We start from the raw sequence: 17825 nt of genomic DNA on the forward strand, positions 1-17825 counted from the left end.
GCGGCGCGCCGCGCAGCGCCACGCAGCGCCATGTATTTTAGAATTCTAAACATAGGTTTCTATCAGGATACACACACCGGCGCCGCAAGTCGGCGGCTGTCGGCGGCGCCCGGCGACGGCTCAGGACACAGTTCATTTTTCAGCCGCGCCACAGAGCGCCATCTGATTAGTTTCATGTTAAATATCATTCGAATGTGCGCGTCTGGTGTGTGACACTTTAAACTGTCATGTACGCGCCGTGTTGCGGCGCCGAGCGGTGCTTCTGGTGTGCGACCTGCTTTACATTACATTCATTTTTCTACAGTTCACCTTTTTTTTATAGCCTACAGATATTTTGCTAATGTATTGATGAGACCTTTATTATGTATGCTTTCTCTGTTATATCATCTTGAAATGTAATAAGTAAAATTATTATAGATTTTATACATTAAAACCTTATTTTTCTGTATTATTTTAGAATATTCCAATATTTCAGTGTTTACAAGAAACTTTTGACAAAAAGTTTGATAATGCTGACGGAAAGTGTTTCAAAATGAAAGGATCATATTCAAATGTATCCTGTAAAGTGTTGATGTAGCCGGAGACAAAGTTGATGCATTGGTTAAAAGAGCTCTGGGCTAAGAAAGAGCATCATCCGAGCTATAAATGTTTCATTAAACATGGATGTGGTTCAAAGTGGCTTCAATAATGAAAGCTTGGACACATTTTTTGCCATATTATCTTTTTATTGGCTAGGCAAGAGCTGATGAGTTTGCATTTTGATTTCTGTAACAAGTGCTAGTACTGTACATTAAAGTCACACTCATCAGGGCGTTTGAGATGTGTTATAGGTTTATACTTGATTATTCAGTCTGTTTTTTGTAAAGGTGATGAACTCTCGCCCACCATGGCGCTGATATAAAGAGTTGTGCATAGTTGTGAAAATGAGTGTCTGTGCTGGGATAGCAGGGTTGGACGGGTCACAGTCTGCTGAAGGCATTAGTAGAATGAGAACAGCTAAAGAGAGGAATGGACAAATTAATGACAGAACAATGATAGAAATATCATCCATCAACAGTGACAATTCCTTAAATGGATCCAGCAAAGGCCACTGTGTTTACATTTAAATTCTCCGCCTCCAGATGCATTAGCTATCTGCTGGGTAAACCACAGATCCTGTTTAAGCTGCATTAAATGTTGATGTTTATATTAGGTTAAAATATGAGCACTGACATGTTCAAATTCTCACAATAAAAGGTTCCAAGATAGCAGGACTAATGGGTATAAACAGTGGTGGATTTAGACAATATGGTCGATCGCCCAGGGTGGCATCTTCCTAGGGGCGGCACAGGGAGATGGTGCGAAAGAAAGAAAAAACAAAAATGTGCGCCGGTAAAAGTATCAGCCTCAGTATGCTTTGAGATACGATTTGTTTAATGCAAGTGAATTAATCCCAAGAGTGGTAGGCTAGTCCCAAAATAAAGACGTTAGAGGCCTTTCATATTTGGCGTCTGTTGTAAACGCAAGTTTGTTTTTCTCTATGTGCAACAGAAACAACGCTGTTGAAAGCAAACTGACGTATATGCGCACAGAGAAACATTCCCGCGTGTCTCACACATGCTGCCCCTTCAGTTTGAATGCCAGTTAACTACATGCACGCCGATAAAATACGCGCAGCTTATGCTCATACTTTATTACACGAGGTGTCGGCACGGAGCAAATTTGGTTAGTTGACAAAACTGAAGTTTATATAATATGATATTGATCTTCTTTTGATTAAGCATGGCTATAAAGCAGAAAGTAGGGATAAAGAGTAAGGGAAGTAAGACTACATTAATTCTCGGCCTTGAGTCGAGTTTAAGATGAACAGATAATTCTATAAAATGTTTTTTAATTGTATTTTATAGAATTTTTTTAATTATTATTCATGCAAAAGACTTCTCACGTGATCTTAGCAAATCACTTCAGATTTGTCTTTACATTGTTTTCCAGTTATATTTAGGATTGATTTATTGAGATAAATAGTTAAGGATAAATTGTGATAAATAAAGAGGATGTTATTTATTTAGAATAATTATTATATAACAACTACAACGGTGATGTGGTTGCACAGTAGCCACCACAGCAAGAAGGTGGCTGGTTCAAGCCTCCGCTGGGTCAGTTGCCGTTTCTGTGTGGGGTTCACATGTTCTCCCCGCATTCGTGGGTTTCCTCCGGGTGCTCCAGTTTCCCCTACAGTCCAAAGACATGCGGTACAGGTAGATTAGGTAGGTTAAATTGTCCGTAGTGTGTGAGTGTGAATGAGTGTGTATGGATGTTTCCTAGAGATGGGGTGCCACGGTGATATTTAAGCTAGAGCCGCCACTGGGTACTGTTTAAACATGAAAACATTCCCACCGAGGCATACAATGCAGGTCACACTCTATGTAAGTTTAATTATATAGTATATGATACATTTATTTATATATAACAACATAAATGAATTTAAATAAATTATAAATATTATTAGATTTTTTTGTTGCTAAACTTTTCTTATTTTCATTGTTATCATTTTTATGAATAAAAATTAATAATTATAATTTGTTGATAAAATATATAAATATATAATATAAAATACACTAAGGAGACACACTCTTTCCTTTCTATTTGCACTAGAATTTTTTTTCTGCAAACAATCTATTAATCCTGACTCAATAATTGAATGAATGGATAAATAAATAAATAAATAAGAACACACTTATTATATCATCAAAAATCATTCAATACTGATAAGGGAATAAAGTTGTATAAATACATTTATATATGGTGATTTTCATTAAGTTTCCTTTTTTGCATTTTTTTACACTAATAATGCTTTATATTTATACTTCAAAGGATGATTTGAATACATAAAAATGCATAAATGCATAATTTATTAATCAAAATTCACTGAGTTCTTTATCTCTAAGCCAACTATCTGTTGCTCTGTATTTCCTTCACATTCACATTCTCTATGCCATATTTTCCTGCAATTCAAATCTATCTTCTGACAAATGGAGCTGTTATGCTTTTTGTTGGCTTTCAGTGTTGTAGGAGTGTTTAATGCAGCCCCAGAGATGTCTCTGTAATGTAAGTTCAATGGCATCGACAATGATATAGAGCTGTAAAGTCAAAGGCCTTATTACGGCACCACTAAAGACTAATCACCTAATTGCTAATCAACCACACACCAAGCTTTAAAAGATTTGAGAGAAGTGAGATTGATCGTCGCTATCACTAGTGTTTTGACCCATAAGCATATGGAGGACTAATCAGGCCACCAACAGAGAGCAAAGAGGATGAGGACACAGAAATTTCGCTTTTGAAGACTCCAGTGACTGTCATACTCAGAAGATGTTTCTGTTTCACTCAAGCACTTCACTTTAATAGTGAAAGAAATAAGAGGGTACAATGCTAAGAGGAAGCTTTAAACCTTGAGCTAATTAAAATATGAAGCAAATTGATTATGACAGAAAGTCAGAAGGAATACATAATTTGACTCATTTAAGAGCAGCTCTTGGCTCAAAAATCTTATCAGTTGAATGCAGAGTTGGTCAAATACTTGATATGCACTATTTGACCCCAAAACCCCCCTTTTGGATCTCTTTTGCTTTCGGAAATGCCAAGATTTGTATTTAGGGTGGATTCAACAAGCTCCTAGGAATTCTTTGGGATTTTAGTCCATATATACATGTTAGCATCCTTTAGGAGCAGAGAAACCTCAAATCCACAATTTCTTATAGGTACTTGATTGAAATTTGGTGACTGTACAAGGCATTTAAGTACACTGGACTCACATTTTCAGCAAAAATAAGGGGCAGTTTGTACTAAGTAGCAGAGAGTTTGTTAAAGAGTTCATTCAAAAAGGAAAATTCACAGTTAATTTACTCACCCTCAGGCTGTTAAAAATATATGACATTTTAAGCATTTTTTTCCTTCAACATTAAATAAGGTTTTTAGCTGAATCCATTATCCTTGGTGATTTGTATAACGCAAGTGATTGGCCCCCTGTTTTTAAGATTAAAAATAAACACATACAAACTGTCAATTCTAAATCAATCTCCATGGCTACTGATGGTACACTGAGGTCTTATGAAGTGAAAGGATCAGTCTGTGCAGGAAATTGAACATTATTTACAAAATTATTAGCTTTAATCCACAGCCTGGCTGTGCATTCACGCTTAAATCATCAAGCGATGTCAAGCTGTTTACAGCAAACTCTGATCTCAGCATCCAAATGCAGCAGAAATTGAGACTCAAATTGAGACTCATCAGACCAAACAATCCTTTTCTTTTTTATATTGACCAGTTTTGTTGAACCTATGCATCTGTACTGTTGTGTTTAGCTGAATGGAGTGTCAACTGTGTGCTCTTCTTCCTTGGCGAGTAAAAAAAACTCATTCCTGTTTTGATTCTTCTATTGCTGTGGCTCATTTGCTTGTGATGTGTTATTTTCTAAAAATCTCAATTGCAATAAGTTGTTTTTTTGAGTTACTGTTGACTATATCAGTTTCAACCAGTCTGGTCATTCTCCTCTGACCTCTGGCATTTTCACCTGAAGAACTGCTGCTCACTTGATATTTTCTTATAATTTGGATGAACACCATAAATCAAGTCTTTCTGAAATATTAATATCTCAGATATGCCCATCTGGCAAGCAACAACAACAATCATAGTAATTTAAATGACCTTTTTTCCAATTCTGATGTTTTGTTTGTTTGTTTTTTACTTCAACAGATTGTCTGTACCATCTCAACAGGCACAGGATGTCAACATGACATCAGATTGACGTTGTACCCCAACGTCGTGAGTATGTTGCATTTTATCTGGAAATGAAAATCGAGTAACGTCAGAACCCAATGTCAGTGTCCAACATCCAACCTAAAATCATCCAAGTATCAGCACCTAAATATGTTACAGCTTGATGGACGTCACCAGTTTGATGTCTATCAGACGATTTTGGTTGCCATACCTGATGAATAAATGACAGCATTTGACATCAATATGATTTTGGTTTAAGATGTTGGCTCAACATTGGTTCCCCTTCGGGGGGAACTTCAGCACTATAAGTGGATTTGATTTGTAAAATCCACGCATTGGGAGGTTCGGTTCAGAAGCTACTCGTCTGAAAGAGTATTGAACGGGCCAATTAAGAATGAATTGGCAGCGCAAGCCTGCGCAGGTGAGCGGCATAAGCAATCAACTGAGTATATAAGCTCACCTGGCGCCAGCAGACGCTATCCTTTTCGCTTCAGAGACTTTCTGATCGAGTCGATGAGGGTTCCTCCTGCTGTGACCAGCGATTCTGAGCGAACGAGAGCATTCTCCCGGTCCAGAGTGTGTACACGCAGTGGCAGACGGTCGAGCTGGGTTTCTCCCTTGCCTGGCGTTCTTTGGGTCCGGTCCTCCAGAGCGGTGCGTATAAAGTTGCAAACTTCACAGAAAGAGCAACACAGTCGTGCAGCACGTCCTTTTCAGGACGGCGCTCCGACTGTGCGTTTCTGGATGCGGTGGTTTCCTGTCCTCGGATGATGGGCGCGGGCATTGCGTTACATGTCTGGGGGTCCAGCATGTTAATGCGCTGCTCGCGGGCAGTTCATGTCGTCATTGCGATGCCATGACTGTTGCGCAAGATCGCGGTTAGCCTTTGCAAAAGGGTGAACCACCCCAGTTGTCCCCTGCTCTGCAGCGGGCACTCGGGCAGATCTGAGGGTTTCAGCGAGAGATAATCCGTCGCCCACGGGCCCGCGGACCTCCCGCTCCTCTAAGCGCTCCATCCAAGCTTCGGGCGGGGGAAGCGATCCGTCTAACAGATGGTAGCCCTTACGCCCGATGACACCGGAGACCAGATGTCCACCGCGGCATCGGAGGGTGGGCTTTCATTGTCCGATGATGATCCAGACCCGCTCGCCCCCTTCGGGCTGGTGAGCGCTGTCACTACGGATCCTGAAACGGACATGTTAGCCGTGCTTTCCCGGGCTGCTTCGGCCGTGGGTTGGAGATGGTTTATCCCCCAGCTCCGCGGCCGGACCGACTAGAGGGGCGTTCCCTTCTTCCCGGAGGTGCACAGTAGGCTCACGCGGTCTTGTAAAGCACTTTTTTCTGCTCGTGCTGCGTGTTCCTCCACCCTAACCACTCTTGACGGTGAAACAGCCAGGGGGTATGTGGCGATTCCTCAGGTTGAGTGCGCGATGGCGGTAAATCCGCGCGGCGCCTCTTCTTGGCGGGGTCCGCCTCGTCTCCCATCCAAAGCCTGTAAGTTATCTACCTCCCTCGGAGCTAGAGCTTACATAGCTGCGGGCCAGGCTGCTTCCGCCTTGCATGCGATAGCCACCTACCAGCGCTACCAAGCGCAGGCGCTGGCCGAGCTGCACGAGGGTGGGTCCAACCCAGGCTTACGAGCTTCGCACCGCCGCCGACTTAGCTCTTCGGACTACTGAGTCCGCTGCGTGTGCGTTGGGGAGGACGATGTCCACATTAGTGGTCCAGGAGCGCCACCCCTGGCTGATATGCGCAAAGTCGACAAAGTCCGCTTTCTTGACTTCCCCATATCCCCAGCCAGGTTCGGCGACACTGTCTGTGAATTCACCCAGGAATTCAAGGCGGTGAGAGAGCAGTTGGTGGGTGATGTCTTATCGGCGGTCCGTAGCCCGCTCCGCCCGCCGTGCCATTCATACCTGCTCCTCGCCGAAGGCGCCCGCCTACGAGAGCTGCTCCGCCCCCGCACACGCCTCAGGCGAAGCGAGCGCGTCGGGCACCTTGGAAGCAGGCAGCCCCCCTGCCCAGAACGCCGCTAAGTCCGGCAACGGACCGCGAAGCGCCCCTGGGACAGGCCATCTGGAGAAGAGGGAACTTGCTCTTTCCCCGCTGGAGGGCGGGGCCCCATTTCCAACGGCACTTTTTACTGCCATGAAAACATTATGAAAGGGCACTTTTCACTTCCCCAGATGTGACAGCCCGAAATCTGCCAGTCTGGGACGCTATGCTTTCTAGCTTGCAGATTCGGTGCGTTTCGCCAGTGGCTCACGAGCGCTGGGAGGACGGTCTCCTTTCTCCCACCCCTCGAGCCTCCCCTCCGGAGCTCGGGTTTGGAGTGAGAGCAAATATCTCACCTCCAGCTTTTCCGTGGGACCCGCGAGCTTCCCGGATCAGCACACCCACTCCGCGCTGCCCCACTGCTGGTACGTCAGCGATTGTAGCGATGAGTCCATTAGCGAGAGCTCTGCCTGCCTGGTTAGCGCGGGCCAGCTCTTCGCGGTGGCTCATACGCACAATCAGACTCGGCTATGCGATTCAGTTCGCGAAACGGCCCCCCAAGTCACGGGTGTGTATTCACCAGGGTCAGCCCCCTGTCCGCCCCTGTCTTGCGAGAGGAGATTGCTGTCCTCCTGGCGAAGGATGCAATCGAGCCGCTCCCTCCAGCCGAGATGGAGGGTGGGTTTTACAGCCCACGCTTCATCGTGCCCAAAAAGAGCGGTGGGTCACGGCCAATCCTAGATCTGCGCGTTTTGAACCGCTGCCTGCACAAGCTGCCGTTCAGAATGCTTACGCAGAAGCGCATCCTCCGGTGCGTTCGTCCTCTGGGTTGGTCTGCAGCATTAGACCTGATGGACGCGTATTTCCATGTCTCCACTCTTCCTCGCCACCGACAGTTTCTGCGGTTTGCGTTTGAAGGTCGAGCTTGGCAATACAAAGCCCTCCCCTTCGGGCTCTCTCTGTCTCCGCGGGTCCTCACCAAGCCCGCGGAGGGTGCCTCAGCGCCCCTTCGGCTCGCGGGCATCTGCATACTCAATTTCTTTACGACTGGCTGATTTTTGCCCTCTCTCGGAGCAGTTGATTATGCACAGAGACAAAGTGCTCTGGCACTTCCACCTGTGGGGGTTTCAGGTCAACCGAGAAAAGAGCAAACTCGCCCCCGTGCAGAGGATCTCTTCTCTCGGGCTGGAGCTGGACTCGGTCACCATGGCAGCGCGCCTCTCCGGAGAGCGCGCTCAGCTGATGCTGTACTGTCTGAGAGAGCTCGACAGTAAAATAGTGGTCCCACTGAAACTATTTCAGAGGCTCCTGGGGCATATGGCATCCGCAGCCGCTTCATGCCGCTCGGATTATTCTATATGAGACCACTTCAGCACTGGCTTCACGATCGAGTCCCCAGACGCGCATGGCACGCGCGCGCACACCGAGTCTCTGTTACTGCGCTGTGTCGCCGCGCCCTCAGCCCTTGGAGCGACCCCTCGTTCCTACAGGCCTGGGTGTCTCTAGAACAGGCGTCCAGTCTTGTTGTCGTTTCAGCAGACACTTCCAACACGGGCTGGGGGGCTGTGCGTTGCGGGCATGCGGCTGCGGACCTGTGGAAAGGTACCCAGTTGCATTGGCATATCGCCTGGAGCTGTTGGCAGTGTTCCTCGCTCTCCACCGTTTTTTTCCGGTGCTGGAGCGGCAACACGTGCTGGTCAGGACGGACAGTACGGCGGCGGTGGCGTATATCAGCCGTATAGGGGGTATGCGCTCTCGCCGCATGTCTCAGCTCGCCCGCCGTCTGCTCCTCTGGAGTCATCCGCGGCTGAAATCGCTGCACACCATTCATATTAAGGCAAGCTCAACCGTGCAGCCGATGCGCTCTCACGGCAGCCTTGCGTCCTGGAGAATGGAGACTCCACCCCGAGTCTGTTCAGCTGATATGGGCGCGATTCGGGGAAGCCCAGATCGATCTGTTGCTTCCCCCGAGATCGCTCATTGCTAGTTGTTCTTTCCCTGACCGAGTGCTCTCGGCACGGATGCACTGGCTTACAGCTGGCCTCGGGGCACGCGCAAATACGCGTTTCCCCCAGTGAGCCTGCTCGCGCAGTTACTGTGCAAGGTCAGGAAGAGGACGAGGAACAGGTTGCTGGTTGCGCCCCTCTGGCTCAACCGGACCTGGATGTCAGAGCTCTCCCTCGCGATAGCCCTCCCCTGGCAGTCCCTTCGAGAGAGCACCTACTCTCTCAGGGACAGGGCACCACCTGGCACCCTCGCCGATCTTTGAAGAGATTTTAGACGCGAGGAAGACTTGGGTAACCTCCGATTGCGGTGGCTAATACCGTCACTCGGGCTAGAGCCCCCTCCCCGAGCGCGCCTATGCCCTGACGTGGAGTCTATTCACTGAATGGTGTGTCTCTCGCTGAGAAGACCCCCGTAATTTGCCAGATCAGCGTTGTGCTTTCTTTACGCCGAGAGAAGCTGGAGAGCAGGCTGTCGCCCTCCACACTCAAGGTTACGTGGCTGCCATCTCCGCTCTCATAACGCGGTGGCTGGCAGCACCGTGGGAACGCATAACCTCATCATCCGGTTCCTCAGGGGCGTTAAGCGAATTAATCCATCCCGCCCCCTCTCATGCCCTCTTAGGATCTCGCCCTCGCTACACAAGCCGCGTCAGATCCCTTCGATCCTCGACTCAGTATCTTTCTGTCCCTGAAGACAGCTCTGCTGGTCGCGTTGATATCGATTAGAGGGTCGGGGACCCGGAGGCATTTTTCGGTCAGTGACTCGTGCCTGTAATTGGGCTGGCTTCTCTCACGTCCTGAGACCCCGCCCGCGATATGTGCCCAAGGTTCCTACCACTCCGTTTTAATACGAGGTAGTGAGCCTGCAAGCGCTGCCCTCGGAGGAGGCAGACCCAGCCCTTCTTTATTGTCCAGTTCGCGTTTTGCGTATTATCCGGACCGCACTCAGAGTTTAGATCATCTGAGCAGCTCTTCGTCTGTTATAACGGTCGGCAGCAGGGAAGTGCCGTACCGAAATAAGTTCCCACTAGATTGTGGATGCCTTTCTTTCACTATCAGAGCCGAGATAAGCCGCGTCCCCCGAGAGCGCGTGCGCACTCCACTCGGAGTTTCGCATCCTCTCGAGCGCGCGCACGCGGCGCCCCTCTAACAGACTTCTGTAGAGCTGCGGGCTGGGTGACACCCAACACATTTGCAAGGTTTTACAATCTGCGAGTGGAGCCGGTTTCCTCAAGGGTATTAGGTAACCCTTGGTGATTGAGGAAACAATTCGGTAGGGTGTTGAAACACGCTTGCTGCGCCATTTTCCCTAACACGGAGATACGTGCGCCTTTTTATCTGTCAGTAAAGTTCCCCGTCAGGTGAGCCCTGCAGATTCCTCCGTGGCCCCCAGCACTGACTCAGCGGAGGAGTCACTTGCTGGCCCACTACGTTGTAGGTCTGCCCGCTGGTCAGCCCGCGTTTTGGGTAAAGGTGCCTGCTATGCGTGGTCCCCACTAGGCGATCCCATATGCTTATTCAGCCACGGTTAAGTCCCCCCCTCTGGGCGGACCCGTGTCTTCCCTCCCCGCTAACCACTCTTTTGCTATGCGTACTCCCCCTTTTTAGGGCTAGTCCATATGTAAATTCTGCCATCTATCCCCCCTTGGGTAACGGATGGCCTCCGCAGCGTCCTCCCTATCGGGATTGCACGCTTCCCAACGTACTGTCGTATTTTCCTAGAATTATCTAGATGCTCACGACTTCCCAAAAAATATATCTAAATCCGTAAAACTTCTGTTGAAGTAGGATAAATTAGGGCCAGGGACACGTTGGAGGACCGCGCCCCCCATGATGTGGGTGCGTCACGCTTGCTTGACTATCTCCTCATCGGGGGTGTTGGTAAGGTGCAGTCATTATGGCGCTTTCAATGGGCTCCCAATGCGTGGATTTTACAAATCAAATCCACTTATAGTGCTGAAGTTCCCCCCGAAGGGGAACGTTCGAGGTTACTAAAGTAACCCTTCGTTCCCCGAGGAGGGGAACGGAAGCACTATACTCCGTCGCCATAATGACTGTCCCTTAGCTGTTGAAAGTCTCTTCAGCTTAAAAAGGATAGCGTCTGCTGGCGCCAGGTGAGCTTATATACTCAGTTGATTGCTTATGCCGCTCACCTGCGCAGGCTTGCGCTGCCAATTCATTCTTAATTGGCCCGTTCAATACTCTTTCAGACGAGTAGCTTCTGAACCGAACCTCCCAATGCGTGGATTTTACAAATCAAATCCACTTATAGTGCTTCCGTTCCCCTCCTCGGGGAACGAAGGGTTACTTTAGTAACCTCGAACGTTTTTGGTCACTTTTTAACACAACCTAAAATCAACCAAATATCAATGTCATTTGTCATTGTTATTGGACATCAAAATAATGTTGTCATTAGATGCTAGCTAGACATTGAATTTTGGTCACCTGACATCACAACAAAAATCTAACCTAAGATTAATGTCTTATAACATTGTGTGCCTGCTGGGATTTCAACATGACCTACAGCAGAGCTATTAGTTTGTCATGGGGGCCAGTTCATGAAAAGCATCCCAAATAAGTAAAATAATAAGCCTCGGGAGGGCAAAATTTACAGTCCTGCCTAACAACAATAATATTAAATATGAATTAAATATGAAATATAATTATAAAGCTCCAAAATTACTTTTGTGCGTGCATAATACCAAAATAACAGATTTATTCAACAGTTCCTTCTCTTCTGTGTTAGTAAAGGACATGTGCTCTCATGTCACATTTGTTTGAGTATATGCCACAGCACAGTGCTAGTGAATGCATGCCCTATACTGACACTGAAGAGCACACTATTGAAACTATTAAATCATTATTTTTGTTTGCGCAAATTAGGATGTGCTCACAAAAGGATTCTTGTAGCTTGATAATATTCCAATTGAACTACTTAAGGCATATGGTCTATTTTGAGGATGCTTTTACATTTCGGAATGAGTTGGGAACCTTGCCATCTCTGGAGGATGAAAGAGCTCTTCGATTTTACCAAAAATATCTTAATTTAAGTTTTGAAGATGAACAAAGCAGGAATGGAATTACATAATTTTAATTTTGGTTGAACCAAGCCTTTAATGTATATACAGTAGCTGTTGCCATGTGATTGCCTAATAAAATGGCTTGGAAGTGTAAAATAATAAGCCTCGGGGGAGCAAATTTACAGTCCTGCCTAACAACAATATTTTACCATAGTAAAATCCTCATTGCATCTTGAGGCTTATTTCTTCATTAACTTTATGCCGTCACTGCTTCAGACTGATCTATGAAGTGACCACAAATATCGTTGCCCCATGCAGTCATAACTTTGAAGTCTGCATATGTTATTGAAGTCTGCTGATTACAGTTATTATTCACCCACATATAAAAACTGACCAATATTTTCTTCTTATCTGGGTTGTTGTTGGCACACAAACTCATGGTCTGGAACATTCTAAGCCTTTCCAGACCATTTCCTGTGTTTAAGGCCAAAAAGCCTAATCCATCTCCATATCTGTAAGATTCCAGCAAATATAAAAACATATCAATAAACTACTGATGGCAGATAAATGAACTCTTTGATTACGCAATGTGCTTTTTTTCATATTGTGCATACTGTATTGTGCAGATGACTGTTGTGTTATAGTGTCTTTGAATTATTATTTTAATTCTGATCTATGCGAATTCTGATCTATGCAAAATGAAAAAGGTCAACTAGAATCCTGTAATCCTCTGAAAGGAAACACAGTTCTGCTATTTAAAGCTTCACCAGAGAGGTACAGATAAAGAGGGACGTTTATTTATCTGTTGTTTGTGTTTATTATGCTGGACAAGCATAAATGAGGTCAGAAAGTGAGGTCTCCACAAAAAATGTTCTCCTCTATCCACTATCATGAATCATTAAAGCTGAATCATATGTTCCTAAACACACACACAAACACAATGAGCGTTCCTGCTTAGCCTATGCACTTGAGATAAAGACTGAATCTTTGAAGTCACTGTTAATGTTTATTTTATTTCATTTAATTATTAATATTATTATAAAATGTTGTATTTCATTCATTCATTTTCTTTTTGGCTTAATCCCTTTATTAATCCGGGGTCACCACAGCCGAATGAACCGCCAACTAATCCAGCAAGTTTTTTCTTACACAGCGGATGCCCTTCCAGCCGCTATCCATCTCTGGGAAACAAATGTTGTATTTTTTTTCTAAAAAAGATTTTCTTTAATTAAAAACAAAAGATTAAAAACATCAAGCTGTCCAAGTTTATTTGTATTTTAAGAACTATATTTTAGTTTTTTATTTCAAATGCGCATCTATTATTAAATTAGCAATATTAATCATTTTATATTAGTAAAATTATATTTTATTTACTATTTTATATATTTCTGCTTTATATTTTATTATTATAGTCATAATTTGATTTATTTTTATCATTTATCTTTTTTTTTTAATTAGTGAATTTGCTATTTGAGATATTTACAGCAGTCAACATCTGAAGTGTACGGTGGCCGAGAGAGCTTAACGTACTGCAATTTATGAAAACACATGCAAAATTTCAAAATACGGCAGCAAATTAAGAAAAGATCGTTATTGGATTGACAGCACACATGCTTCAAATCCTCACAAGGCTAACACATTTTTAAAAAACATTTGCATTTTCTTACAAAGCAAACAAATATTTAAAACTACGTCTTCTCACAAAACTTTCAAACAGCATAACACAATGGAAATGTTTCAAGGGGAACCTAAAACATAACAGACTCGGCTTTTTAGGCTATGGTTATTTAGGCCAATAAAATACAAAAGACAAGAGAATCAGGATGTTATAAACAAAAATAAACAAACAAAAATAAACAAGCTAAAAACTCACCTTTCAAAGATCACCTACAACTTAACTGAGCAATATGCTGCGTCCCAATTCATATGCTTATATGCCCTAAAAGTATGTTCATTTTTTGTGGAGGAAAATTATTAAATTTTGAGTGTGTAACAAGAGTAGGCAAACTTTGGGACACACTACTTCCTCATTAACAGATCGTTATGTTGCTTAGTTACGAGCTTGTCAATCATCCACATTTCTGTCATATTTAATTTCCTACCTTATGGGAGATGCAGCAGCAAGTTAATCTTCCATTCGTGAGTCTTTTATGGAGAGAAATCTTCTCAGGTCTTTGGATAATTCTGCATTCAAATGTTAATGTCCAAGCACGTTTTTATTTCAGTTCAGTATTGCTGTTGCAGATGAAATATATAAAAAAATATTTAAATATTTTCCTGTTGGCTAGATATTGATTCAGAACCATACAAACAACTTTTCCGAAGTCTCTCTACTTGACGTTTGGTCTCTTGCATCCATCATGTTGACACTTTTCAACCGTGTTTGTAGTTCTAATTGAATTCACATCCAACGCACAATGTACTGTGGGCAATATCAGCAGTTGGTGCATGGGCGGTTTTACAGTACTTTCAAAATTAAACCTTTGGCATACTCTTTTTAACATTCTACGATTTGGGACATACTAATTCTATTTTCAAATACTATTTAGGATGGATAGTACGCAAATTGGGAGGCAGCAATAGTTATAACACAGCAGTGTCCATCATGTTTGTGGGCCCCCTTGAAACATTTCTGTTAAGTTCCGTTGCTTTTGCAAGTGTTGTGAGAAAATGCAGTGCATTTTTTATAAATTGTTTGTATTGTGAGAAAATGCAGTGCGTTTTATTAATTTGTTTGTGTTGTGTGAAAATTCAGCGTGTTTTTTAAATGCATATGCGTTGTGAGGATTTGCAGCACATGTGCTGTCAAACGGATGAAGATCTTTTTTTGATTTGCTAGTGTGTTTTGTAATTGCGTGGGTTTTCTTAAATTACAGCACGTTAAACTCTCTCGGCCACTGTAGAAATAGATCAAAAGACATTTTTAAAATAAGACAAGATTGGGTGTTGATTGATAGATTTGGGACAACTTTGATGGTTTTGGTCCACTTTAAATGTTGTCTACAGTGTAACATTTTATTGATTATTTTACTAAGTAAGCAAATAGATCCAATTACCTATTGTCTATCTATCTGCTCATCCATCCATCTGTTTGTTTGATGTCATTTGTTTATTTGTTACTTTAATAAATCTACGTATTTTTAATTCATATTTATGTTTCATGTTAATCCTCTTGTGTAAGATCAAGCCAATAAATTTCTTTCAAAAGGAAACCGAGCGAGAAAGCAGAGCTTGAGCGAGAGTTAGCGAACAGATGCCATTACTTATGTCTTCACGGGTAGTATAGATCAGTTTTTTAGCACAGTTTGAGGTTCTCTGCGGGTCCATTATTTCCCACACCCTCTCAGGGCTATTAAATGACCTGCCTCTTGCTGCCCACAGCAGGACGTGGGACGGCAGCGCCACTATGGAGACATTAAAGCCAGCATGGGTTCTCATAAAATATATGGATTTTTGTGATAGCCACATCGACAGCATTACGCTATTGGCTCAGGGTACAAGCACTGTGTTTTATTCACAGAAGTGTTTCCTGTGCAGCCATTTCCCTTTGAACACTGCAAAGTAGACAATGATGGAAAAGAACATAGAAACGGCAGGTCATCGCAGCTCTTATTGGAGATAAAGCCATGTAAAAAGCAACTGGTGTATGATAGGATTACTCAGGAGTGAATATGCAGGGTTGAAAGGAACATATCTTGCATTTGGAGCTGATTCTCACTGTATGTACTGAATGCAAGTTCAGCATGGCCTCCCAACCTACAGGGGGCCCCCTTGCTCTCAAAGATGATATAATGATGAAGGCTGTACAATATATTCTTTTTTATCTTGGAATACAATGATTATGAAAATGGACTCATTCTGTTCCTTTCCATTAAAGCTATGCAGTGTTGTTCTTTCTAGCATCCAAATCAGTCAAAACACGTGAGGTTCAGTGACTGTTAGACATGCTTAATACTAGAAAAGTGACCTTTGTACAGTATATGCTGTTTGAAAAGAAGAAAAATATGGACACCTTTGGCTTCAGGTGTGCAGCTTAAACAGACAAATAATTTTTTTAACAATGTCGGAAAGTCCATCTTATTGTGTTTTCATGTAAACCATGTCTCAAACTCGATTCCTGGAGGGCCACAGCTCTGCAGTTTGCTCCAACCCTAATAAAATACAGCTGATCCAACTAATGAAGGTGTTCATGACTCTTTTGAACACCTCGATTATTTGGATCAGCTGTGTTTTTGATAGGGTTGGAGCAAAACTGTGCAGAGCTGTGGCCCTCCAAGAACTGTGCAGACTTGCGACCATGGGAGTTTGAGACCTAAAACAGGCTGCATCTGAAAGCTACCAACTACTTGAGTAGCTATGGTAGATTTGAGTTTACTTCATTACCATTAAATTTTTTTTTATATTATTAGAATTTGAGTATTATGAATGGATTTCTGGCGTACCACTTCCGCTATTTGTCACATAACCTACTGGGATTCCTTTATAGCATAGATATCAAACTCAATTCCTGGAGGGTCGCAGCTCTGCACAGTTTATTTCCAACCCTAATTAAACACACCTGATCAAACTACTTAGTCCTTCAGGCTTGTTTGAACCCTACAGGTAAGTGTGTTGGAGCAGGGTTGGAACTAAACTGTGCAGGTCTTCGGCCCTCCAGGAATTGAGTTTGACATCCTTACCTTATAGGATTGTAAAATGCCTATGGGATGCACACTACAGAATTTTGCTAGGAGCCGTAAGTCATCCTGGTTCATCTCGTTTACTGTTTGTGAGATTGAACATACTGTACAAATCAGCTAAAAGAATACTGTACAGGTGACACTGTGGCTCAATGGTTAGCACTGTCGCCTTACAGCAAGAATGTCACTGGTTCGAGTCCCAGCTGGGTTAGTTGGCATCTCTATGAGTTTGCATGTTCTCCCCATGCTCACGTGGGATTCCTCCGGGTGCTCCGGTTTCTCCCACAGTCCAAAGACATAAGTTATAGGTGAATTATATAAACTAAATTGTCCATAGTGTATGTGTGTGAGTGAGCATGTATGGATTTTTCCCAATACTTGACTGGAAGGGCATCTGCTGTGTAAAGCATATGCTGGATAAGTTGGTGGTTCATTCCACTGTGGCGACCCATGATGAATAAAGGGACTTAGCTGAAGGAAAACCAGCGACCTTCTTGCTGAGAGGTGACAGCACTGCCTACTGCACCACTGCGTCGCCCTTCTATAGACTATCGGAAAAAAAATTCACCTTAAGAGGCAAGTAATTTTGACCTTAAAATGTTTTATAAAAAATTCAAAACTGCTTTTATTCTAGCCAAAATAAGACTTCCTCCAGAAGAAAAAAATATTATCAGACATACTCTGAAAATGTCCTTGCTCTGTTAAACATCATCTGGGAAATATTTAAAAAAGAAAATTAAAGGGGGGCTAATAATTCTGACTTCAGTTGTATTTGATTCCTAATTTTAAGATGAGGATTGATTACTTGATTTTATTTTCATTCATTTCTAACAACAGCTGGGTTGTTGTAACCCACTGTTGGGTCAAATAAGGATAAACCAAATTGTTTGGTCGAAACATGTAATTAAAGTTTATTTTTAAAACCCTAAAACAAAACAATGTTGATCTTGTCCATAATTGACCCAATGTTGAGTTACAACAACCCACAAGTTTTTAGTGTATATACTACTTTGTAGAGAGTGTACCTTTTTTACAAAAGTATTTATCCTATAATTTTATTATATAATATTGCATTGTTTGGGGTGTCATGGTGACACAGTCGGTAGCACGATCGCCTCACAGCAAGAAGGTCGCTGGTTCGAGCCCCAGCTAGGTCAGTTGGCTTTTCTATGTGGAGTTTGCATGTTCACGTGGGTTTCCTCTGGGTGCTCCGGTTTCCCCCCAGTCCAAAGACATGTGCTGTAGGTGAATTAAACTAGCTAAATTGGTCGTGGTCTTCAGTATATGTGTGAATGTAAGAGTGTGAAGGGCATGCGCTGCATATAACATATGCTGGATAAGTTGGCGGGTCATTCCGGTGTGGTGGC

General features: G+C 43.6%; 1 protein-coding gene across 4 annotated transcripts in view; it reads left to right on the plus strand.

Annotated features, from left to right (window-relative positions):
• Positions 1–17825, plus strand: part of lysmd1 (LysM, putative peptidoglycan-binding, domain containing 1) — a 314474-nt gene that overhangs the window by 277207 nt on the left and 19442 nt on the right. For all 4 annotated transcript variants that reach the window (XR_012391565.1, XR_012391564.1, XR_012391561.1 and 1 more), the window contains one exon: positions 4735–4807. The gene's annotated coding sequence lies outside the window, so the exon portion shown is untranslated. Of the gene's footprint in view, positions 1–4734; positions 4808–17825 lie in introns of those variants that run through there.

This window comes from Danio rerio, chromosome 16 (assembly GCF_049306965.1).
Source record: "Danio rerio strain Tuebingen ecotype United States chromosome 16, GRCz12tu, whole genome shotgun sequence".
In the NCBI taxonomy this organism is placed as follows: Eukaryota; Metazoa; Chordata; class Actinopteri; order Cypriniformes; family Danionidae; genus Danio; species Danio rerio.